General features: G+C 41.3%; 1 protein-coding gene across 1 annotated transcript in view; it reads right to left on the bottom strand.

Annotated features, from left to right (window-relative positions):
* The window catches only part of AKAP13 (A-kinase anchoring protein 13), a 337,951-nt gene extending 328,220 nt beyond the window's left edge, over positions 1–9,731 (bottom strand). Inside the window, exon 1 of the mRNA XM_060005469.1 lies at positions 9,527–9,731. The gene's annotated coding sequence lies outside the window, so the exon portion shown is untranslated. The remainder of the gene's footprint in view (positions 1–9,526) is intronic.
* Positions 9,732–11,151: the final 1,420 nt, after the last annotated feature.

Below are 11,151 nucleotides of genomic sequence, written 5' to 3' on the forward strand. Positions count from 1 at the left end.
CCAGATGAAGGAACAAGATAAAACCCCAGAAAAACAAATAAATGAAATGGAGATAGACAAACTTCCAGAAAAAGAATTCAGAATAATGATACTGAAGATGACACAGGATCTCAGAAAAAGAATGGAGGCAAAGATAGAAAAGATGCAAGAAATGTTTAACAAAGACCTAGAAGAATTAAAGAACAAACACCTACAAGAATTAAAGAACAAACAAACAGAGATGAACAATAAAATAACTGAAATGAAAAAATACACTAGAAAGAACCAATAGCAGAATAACTGAGGCAGAAGAACGACAGAATTGTGGAATTCACTGCCACAGAACAAAGAAAAAAGAATGAAAAGAAATGAAGACAGCCTAAGAGACCTCTCGGACAACATTAACCGCATCAACATTAGCATTATAGGGGTCCCAGGACGAGAAGAGAGAGAAAGGACCTGAGAAAATATTTGAAGAGATTATAGTCAAAAACTTCCCTAACATGGGAAAGGAAATAACCACCCAACACCAGGAAGCGCAGAGAGTCCTAGGCAGGAGAAACACAAGGAGAAACACGCTGAGACACATAGTAATCAAATTGGCAAAAATTAAAGACAAAGAAAAATTACTGAAAGCAACCAGGGAAAAATGACAAATAACATACAAGGGAACTCCCATAAGGTTAACAGCTGATTTCTCAGCAGAAACTCTACAAGCCAGAGGGAGTGGCATGATATATTTAAAGTGATGAAAGGGAAGAACCTACAACCAAGATTACTCTGTCTGGCAAGGATCTCATTCAGATTCGACGAAAAAATCAAAAGCTTTACAGACAAGCAAAAGCTAAGAGAATTTAGCACCACCAAACCAGCTTTACAACAAATGCTAAAGGAACTTTTCTAAGAAGAAAACATGAGAAGAAAAGGACCTACAAAAACAAACCCATAACAATTATGAAAATGGTAATAGGAACATACATATTGATAACTACCTTAAACGTGAATGGATTAAATGCTCCAAGCAAAAGACACAGGATCACTGAATGGACACAAAAACAAGACCCATATTTATGCTGTCTATAAAAGACCCACTTCAGACCTAGGGACACATTCAGACTGAAAGTGAGGGGATGGAGAAAGATATTCCATGTGAATGGAAATCAAAAGAAAGCTGGAGTAGCAATACTCACATCAGATAAAATAGACCTTAAAATAAAGAACGTTACAAGAAACAAGGATGGACACTATATAATGATCAAGGGATCAATCCAAGAAGAAGAGACAGCAATTATAAATATATATGCACCCAACATAGGAGCACCTCATTATGTAAGGCAACTACTAACAGCTATAAAAGAGGAAATCAACAGTAACACAACAATACTGGGGGACTTTTAACACCTCACTTACACCAATGGACAGATCATCCAAACAGAAAATGAATAAGGAAACACAAGCTGTAAATGACATAACAGACCAGATAGATTTAATTGATATTTATAGGACATTCCATCCAAAAAGAGCAGATTACACTTTCTTCTCAAGCGCGCACAGAACATTCTCCAGGATAGATCACATCTTGGGTCACGAACCAGTAAATTTAAGAAAGCTGAAATCATATCAAACACTTTTTGTGACCACAATGCTATGAGATTAGAAATCAATTACAGGGGGAAAAAATGTAAAAAACACAAACACATGGAGGTTAAACAATACGGTGCTAAATAACCAAGGGATCACTAAAAAAATCAAAGAGGAAATCAAAAAATACCTAGAGACAAATGACAAAGAAAACACAATGATCCAAAACCTATGGGATGCAGCAAAAGCAGTTCTAAGAGGAAAGATTATAGCAGTACAAGCCTACCTCAAGAAACAAGAAAAATCTCAAATAAACAATCTAACCTTACACCTAAAGGAACTACAGAAATAAGAACCAACAAAACCCAAAGTTCGTAGAAGGAAAGAAATCATAAAGATCAGAGCAGAAATAAATGAAATAGAAACAAAGATCAATAAAACTAAAAGCTGGTTCTTTGCGAAGATAAAATTGATAAACCATTAGCAAGACTCATCAAGAAAAAGAGGACTCAAATCAATAAAATTAGAAATGAAAAAGGAGAAGTTACAACAGACACCACAGAAATACAAAGCATCTTAAGAGACTACTACAAGCAACTCTATGCCAATAAAATGGACAACCTGGAAGAAATGGACAAATTCTTAGAAATGTATAACCTTCCGAGACTGAACCGGGAAGAAATAGAAAGTATGAACAGACCAATCACAATCACTGAAATTGAACCTCTGATTTAAAATCTTCCAACAAACAAAAGTCCAGGACCAGATGGCTTTACAGGTGAATTTTATCAAACATATAGAGAAGAGCTAACACCCATCCTTCTCAAACTCTTCCAAAAAATTGCAGAGGAAGGAACATTCCCAAACTCATGCTATGAGGCCACCATCACCCTGATACCAAAACCAGACAAAGGTACTACAAAAAAAGAAAATTACACACCAGTATCACTGATGAATATAGATACAAAAATCCTTAACAAAATACTAGCAAACAGAATCCAACAACACATTAAAAGGATCATACACCATGATCAAGTGGGATTTATCCCAGGGATGCAAGGATTCTTCAATATACGCAAATCAATTCATGTGATACACCATATTAACAAATTGAAGAATAAAAACCATATGATCATCTCAATAGATGCAGAAAAAGCTTCTGACAAAATTCAACACCCATTTATGATAAAAACTCTCCAGAAAGTGGGCACAGAGGGAACCTACCTCAACATAATAAAGGCCATATACGATAAACCCACAGCAAACATCATTCTCATGGTGAAAAACTGAAGGCATTTCCTCTAAGATCAGGAACAAGACAACGATGTCCACTCTCGGCACTATTATTCAACATAGTTTTTGAAGTCCTAGCCACGGCAATCAGAGAAGAAAAACAAACAAAAGGAATACAAATTGGAAAAGAAATAAAACTAAAAAAAAAAACCAAAAAAAACCCTCTGAATTATAAAAATTCTAGGAGAAAATACAGGGGCAAGTCTTTGCACTCTCAGATGGGGCAATAATAAGAAAGCAATCAACTCTAATTCAAAAAGTTTAAAACTCCAATTCAAAAAGATACATGCACCCCAATGTTCATAGCAGCACTATTTACCAGAGCCAAGAAATGGAAACAAACCAAGTGCCCAATACACACACAATGGAATATTATCCTTTTTTTATAAATTTTAATCAACTATAAAAAGATATATGGAGGACAAATAGGGAAAGTTGAATATGCACTGAATACTTCTATAGAATTGTTCATATTTTAGGTGTTATTATATTTGGTTATGTAGAACAAGGATTAGCAAACTTTTTCTCTAAAAAGTGACATAGTAAATATGTTCTGCTTTGTGGACCACAGGGCGTCTCGTAACTGTTCTGTCAGTGTAGCACCAAAGCAGTCACAGACAATATGTAAACAAAGGAGCACTGCTATGCCCCAATAAAACTTTATTTATTAAAAAACAAATGTTCATTGCAGCTCTATTTACAATAGCCAGGACATGGAAGCAACCTAAATGTCCATCGACAGATGAATGGATAAAGAAGATGTGGCACATATATACAATGGAATATTACTCAGCCCTAAAAAGAAACGAAATTGAGTTATTTGTAGTGAGGTGGGTGGACCTAGAGTCTGTCATACAGAGTGGAGTCAGAAAGAGAAAAACAAATACCGTATGCTAACACATATTTATGGAATCTAAAAAAAAGATGGTTCTGAAGAACCTAGGGCCAGGACAGGAATAAAGACACAGACGTGGAGAATGGACTTGAGGACACGGGGAGGGGGAATGGTAAGCTGGGACGAAGTGAGAGAGTGACATGGACACATATACACTACCAAATGTAAAATTGCTAGCTAGTGGGAAGCAGTCGAATAGCACAGGGAGATCAGCTCGGTGCTTTGTGACCACCTAGAGGGGTGGGATAGGGAGAGTGGGAGAGAGATGCAAGAGGGAGGAGATATGGGGTATATATATATGTACAGCTGATTCACTTTGTTATAAACCAAAAAAAAAAAAAGGCAGTAGGCCAGATTGGCCTGAGGGCCATAGTTTGCAGACAAAACTCTAGTGACAGAGAGCAGAGTAGTGGTTGCCTATAGCAAGGTAGGCAGCAGGGTGAGGGCTGAAGGCAGAACTGTCTGGAAAGCAGAAAGGGAACTTTCTGGAGTGATGGAAACATTCTATACCTTGATTGTGTTAAGTTACATGCATGGATACATTTGTCAAAACTCATCAAACTCCATATAGTTAAAATGGGTGCATTTTATCATATAAACAATAACTCAGTAAACCTGATTTGTTTAAAAATGTACTCTTTTCAGGTGACAGCATCAATGATGTGAAAAGCATGCCCTTTGGAGCCAGAATAATCTGAGTTCAAATTTTAGCACCAAAAATTTAACAACTATGTGACCCCTGTCAAATCACTTTTGAGGGTGTTTCCTCCCCTTAAAATGGGTTAATAATTCCTGCTTCATACGTTGGTTTCAAAAATGAAATAAATGTATGTAAGACACATAGTATAACATCTGGCACATAAGAGGCACACTCCCTGATTTTTTAAGCTTTTAAAAAATAATTTAAGAAAATGAGTCAGTAAAGATCAGACAACTACACTAGCTTCTTTTGTACTCTTCTGAAACATTCTGACATTCTTTGTTCACTGTTTACTGTGGTTTCACCTGACTTCAAGCACTGGCATCCAATGTCAGTTCCTGTGATTTCAGAGTAACTTGGGTCTCACAGCAAGCACTGAGTTTAGAAAAATACTCCATGACAAATATGTTATAAAAGCAAATCTGAGAAGAGCCAAAAGTAAGAAGTATCCATTTTCACAAGTAAGGAGAATGGCAACAGAAATGGTATAATATTTATAAAGAAAAACCAATAAACTTAGTTGGATGTTTTCTCCTTTTATAGACTAGGATTTGAATTTTATCCAAACCAGTAATCAACCAACAAAACTACAAAATGACAAAGCATCTCTATAGTGCTTTATCTCGAGCGTTTCTCATGACAGTAGTGGTAGTAGGTAGGATGACAATATCAAATTTGTTCTTATTTTATAAGTAAGGATACTAAGTCTGAGACAGATGAAGTGGCCTGCTCAAGGACACACTGCCAATAATTGGCGAAGTTCGGATGTGAAGTCAGCCATGTGGCCCCGTATCATATGCCTTCAGTAGACATCACCATCGGAGAGTTATCTTGGGTTTGTGAAACTCTACATAGCTCCTAGGTGCTGTTCTCTTGCTTGACATCTTTGGCTGTCTAAAAGACTAATTCATTACAGTGTGACATACTTAATTCCTAACCATTCAGGAATAACTAGCCTTTTGAAGTGGTAAAGACTATTTTTGTGGCCAAATATGGGCTTAAGATAGGATCATAAGTGAAAATTCAAAAGGACCGATTTCTGGGACTTCCCTGTTGGTCCAGCGGGTAAGACTCTGCACTCCCAATGCAGGGGGCCCAGGTTCGATCCCTGGTCAGGGAACTAGATCCCACGTACATGCCGCAACTAGAGTCCTCATGCCGCAACTAGAGTCCTCATGCCGCAACTAAGACCCGGCACAGCCAAAATAAATAATAATAAATATCAAAAGGACTGATTTCTAATAGAAGAGCCTACAGAGTGACATAAATTGTAAATCCCTCACACCATCTCCTTCTCCCCATCCCAATACCCACATCACACACACTGATATCCACACCTTCCCCACGCTCTGAACACAGCTCTGAAGAGGTAAAAAAGGAAAACACACCATTGTCCCACACAAGTATTCGTAACAATCACAGTATCTCAGTATCAGGTCTACTGGTCCATTCTCTGAGCAAGGACTGACAAATATGGGTTATCTACCCATCTTCTACTTATATGTCCCAGTCAACCGAGAGGTGGACCACAAGACCATAAATGTGAAGACATATGAATGAAACAAACTTCCTTCCACGAACAGCTTCCTCCTCTTCCCCCACTTACAGTGGGGTAAGACAGCCCGACAGTGACTCAGGAGCACTGCTTCTGAATGAATGCCTGTCCCCATCAGTAATAACCAAGTTTATTCAAGCACACTTCAATGTTAACTTTAAAAGAGGGGATTATCAAAAGTCCAAGTGTGTTCATCTAGCTTTGTCAACTTTTTTTCCTCAATACGTGAGTCTGGTCAAATATAATTTTTAAAGGTTTACTACAATCCTTCATGGTTAACTTTTTGCCCTTATTTTATAAGAAAATAAATGGAAAGATGAGATTCAATATACAGAAATGTCCATGACAGGTTAATATTTCTAGAATGTATTTATTCCACTTGGTATTCTGAATATTCTAAACAAAGCTGGTATAACTGATTTAAATCACTGTTTCCTTCCACAAATGGCGGCACCTTCAAAAGTGTTATCTTGAAGGGGAAGTAAATGATTTGCTCAAGTCTCTGAATTGTACTACTGCTATATTAACCCACAGTTCAGTCCCATCTTAATCAAGTTTGAGAAACGTAGTCATAATCGATGCCTGTTATTTTTCAAAATTAAGGTAAAATAAGGAAGAAAAGCTGGAACTAAATAACTCAGATATCCTATTACAAATGTTGAAAACAACCCATCTCTAACGATTTCCTAAACACTATAAATGCATAGAGTTCTATCCTACAGAGACACTCTGCAAAGCCCACTCAAAGACTAAGAGCAGACTGAGAAGATAAAACTGCTGTTTTCTATTAACATTCAGCTCAACCCGCACCTTTAAAACACTGCATTTAAGACTCTCAATTCTCAGAAGCATTCCCCCTTTACGAAACAGACAGTTAAACCACTGTGCTCAGAAGCATCAGACTTCTAAAAATGCTTTAACTCATACAAAAATTATCCAAATTACTGTCATTACAGCTACCAGGTAACAGGCACCTACTTAACGGTTGGCACACTATGAAGTACGGCACATAGTTTCATTTATTGCTAAGAATGCTGTAAAGTATGTTACTATACCTTACACAGTAGGAAACTGAAGCTCTGAGGGGATAAGTGACCTGCTCAAGGCTACCCAACTAGTCAATGGAAGGGTGGGGATTTGAACTCAAATTTACCTAATTCCAAAAAATGTACATTCTTCTAAACTGTGCTACCTCCCCATTTCACAACAGAGGTATGAACAGGCAGAGGAGTGAATGGATTAGTCCAGAAGTCTTAATCATTTCACCAAAAAAGGGAGAAATTTTCTCGATTAGAACCACTTTCTGAAATCCATAGCGCACTATTTAAACCTCAATTCTTTTCAAGAAGTAATTAACAGGTTAAAAAGAAAGGTTAGAAATCCTTATAAAGTACACTACGTTTCATCACAGATCTACAAGTGAGCTGCCATGTTTAACAAGTCCCCAGAGTTAGTGGTTCTCTGGGTACCACACTAGGGTGAAGTACCAAGCACTTCACCCAATTCAAAAGCATCCTGAGCACCTGAGCTGTGTTAAGACTCCTTCCTGGCACAGAGGCACAAAGCTAAGACCCATCACAGCCCTCAGGGAGTTAACAGGCTAGAAGAGGAGTCCATTTATACTACATATGCAGTTACTATTAGTCAGGCAAAAAAAATGAAGTGTGAGAAATCCTAAAACAAAAGTATGTATAACATGCTATCAGAGAGGGAAAGCAACTGGCCTACTTGTCACACGTTCTAAGTAGTGTTTGTTTACATTTTGTCTCTCCCTGACAACGCCTTCCAACCTCTGTCACCGTCCCGCCCCACACACAGGTACACACAGTACACACAACCACACAACCAGGAAGGAAAGCCCTAAGAGCAAGGATTATGATTCCTAAAAGTGACCTTGTTGTACTTTAAAAATACAAGCTTATGCCATTAGGACATTTTTCTTTAGCTTTGTCAGGTGAAGTAAGTTGCTTTTTCAAAGCAAAATTAGGCCAACCTAACCAGGAAAACCTGGGCAACACTTCACATTACTCACTTAGCATGAGAAACCAATCAATGCATATTGACCCACACCATATTTCTCAAATTTTTCTTGTTAATTTAGCAGATGGCAAAGGGATATACAACTGATAGGAACACATTCTGGTCATTTTGTTCCACCACGCAATCTGACAGACATTTAGGCTTGTTCCACCGAGGGGATTTAAACAGAATCATTCTCACATCATAAGGCAAATGAACTGAATTCAGCAGAACCGATGCACCCAAAGCTTGACAACAAGGCTTGTACTTCTTGCAGTCTGCAAATCCCCTAGAGACCACGAAAGCCTACAGGACTGTAACAATGATTTATCTCAGCTGATCACAACTCTGATCACAACTCTGATCACTCACAACAGCTGATCCTTTACAAACTTGCAAAAATGATCTTTCCAAAACTGCCAGCATTTATCCTGATCTGGGCAATCCAACGGTTTAAAAAAATAAAGTTATTTATGAAAATAAAACTGGGGGGGGGCTGTTGAATAAGTAAAAAAGGCACACTGCTTTTTCCTTTGGTTCTATATGCCTGGGGCAACAAACTCTCAAAATAACTTCACTGAGGAGTGTAAAAGTTAAGACGAACACCAAAATATTGCTCAATCCAACTTACATTGTTAACTCCTGAGTTCACAGTAAGATCTAGAAACTTAAATGTGACGGAATCATTTTGCTGTAAGAACTAGTTCAAAAAAAAAAAAGCCAATCCTTTTTTCTGATAGAAAAACTCTTGAGGATTTCCCCCACATTTATTTTAAAATCTTAACATACGAGTTGACTTGGGGGGGAAAACGGGGGGAAGGGAGAGGGGTTCAATAGCCATATTTATCCAAAAAAAAGTTTGGTTTGGTCTCAAAGTATGTTTGCATCTGACCTCAACAGAGCTGAGCCCATGGCACGGTCCCAAAGCGGGTCCCCTCGGGCTGCACGTCTCCGACCCGCGCCCCCGGGAACAGGCCCTGAGAGCGCCCCCCTAAGGCGGGTAAGGCCCGGCGTGTTTACCGCTCGCGCCGGCCCCCGAGAGCCGCTCCCTCGCGGCCGCAGCACTTGTTCGCCGACTCCCGAACGGAAGGGACCCGTGGGGCAGCCGCAGCTGCTACCGCGGCCCCCGCTCTCATAGGAGCCGACCGGGCAAGGCCGGGGGTCCAGGCACCTGAAGGGGCATGGCGGCCGTGCCCCCCACTCCGGGAGTGGAGGCGGCCCCGAAGTTGGGCTGCGGGAGCGGCAAGGCGCGCCGCGGCCCCGGGGCAGACAATGCGTGAAGGGGGCCGCGGAGGGAGGCGGGGGCCGCAGAGCCGGGGGGCGCTCCCGCGCCGTCCATTCATCCCCGCCCTCGCGCCCCTGCCCAGCCCCCGCAGCCCCGGACCCCCGCTCCGGCCCCCGCCGGAGGACCGGCCGCTGGGGGAGGGCCCCGCGCTCCCCACCCGCGACCCCTCCTCAAATCACAAAACTTCCCCCAACTCCGCCAACTAAGTTGCGCTCTCACCGTGAGGCGCCCGGGGCTCCCCCGCGGGCCGAGCCGGAGCAGCTCCGCACCTTCGCCGCGGAGAAAGACAATAGGCGGCCGCTCCTCCGGCGGCAAAGGCCGTGGTGGTGGCAACGGCTTGAAAGTGCGGCGGCAGAGGCGAGGAGAGGGCGCGGCGACCTCGGCGGAGCCTAGGAGCTTCACCTCAGCGGCTCCGGCTCCCTGCTGTCCCTACACACAGCCTCAACGAGCCCGCGCATGCGCCACAAGCTACTCGGGGATGGGCGGGGCACCCGGGAAGGGCCGTAACGCCTCCGAGCTCTCCTGTGAGTAAGCGCGGAGCCGGGGGCCGCGAGCCGGGGTTGCACAGCAGAGCTGCCCATCAACCTCCGTGAGACCAATAGGAAGACACCTGGGCGGTCCCCTCGGGTTGCTAAGGAAGGCTGAGGTTGACCGCAGCTGCATCGCTGCGGCAAAGAGATCAAAGTCGGGTGGCTGGTAGAGGTGCCGACTGAAATGCTCACCCACCCTCTCCTCTGCTCCCTGACTCCGGAAGACTCCCTTCCTCTGTGTAAGGGTGCTTACCTGAGATGTAGCATTTACCGTAACACATACTGAAATGATTTACTCTTCTGTTTCCCTCCACTTGAAATCAGAAAGTGGGGTCTTTTCTGTGTCCAGTGCCTGAGAGAGTCGTTGCTAGGTATTCAACAAGTGTTTTAGTTGGATGGATGGATGGATGGATGGATGGATCTATGGTGGCATCAGGATTGTGACAGGGCGTTCCATTAAACTTTCGGCTTCTCGATCAGCGCAAAACCAGACAATCTGCAAGTTGCATGGACCTCAGGAATCACCTGGTGGCTTTTGAAAAGCAAAATGTGGTCTGTTAATACACGAATAAACTCATTTTGATAGTTGTGCGTTTATTTTAATGTGTATTGGAGGAAAATGCCTTTCACATCAAAAGACTATTTCATTGATGTTATTTCTTAGATAAGCTGTAAAAAATGAATCTACTTAAAGAAAAAAATTAAGTAAAAAATTTACGTTATATATAAAGTATATATGTACTTACACTTCACATAAGTTCAAAAACGTGCAAATTGATAGTAATCGAAGTAAGAACAGTGGTTACCTAGAGGGAGAAGCATTATTGGCTGGGAAGGAGAAGGGCAGGTGCTGGGCAAGTTCTGTATTTTGATCTGTATGGTAAATAACAAAGATATAGACTTATGTGAAAATTCATCCAGTGTACAATTAAGATTAGTGCACTTTACACAGGTTACACATGTATTTTATATCAATTTAAAATACTTATATAGGATATGGCCTCCCAAAATGTGAAGATGCAAAGGACTATCTTTTGGGAAACCTGATCCAGCCAAGCTCCCTACCAGTGACTGACTACCTGAGAGGGGCTACTGTGAATACTTACTGCCTGCATCAGGCACTTTCATTGTTGTTTGGCTCTAAATCTTAGAAGTGCTCCTAGCCTTGAGAAGAAACTTGCTTCCCTGTAAGTGAACCTGATTCTCACATATGTTTTCTTATTTCAGCCTCACAGAATGGAAAACCAAGGCCAAACATTTCCAGTGCTTCATGTGAAATTATTTCCCAATCACCTTATTATTCCCTCCTCCATA

This window comes from Delphinus delphis, chromosome 2 (genome assembly GCF_949987515.2).
Source record: "Delphinus delphis chromosome 2, mDelDel1.2, whole genome shotgun sequence".
In the NCBI taxonomy this organism is placed as follows: Eukaryota; Metazoa; Chordata; class Mammalia; order Artiodactyla; family Delphinidae; genus Delphinus; species Delphinus delphis.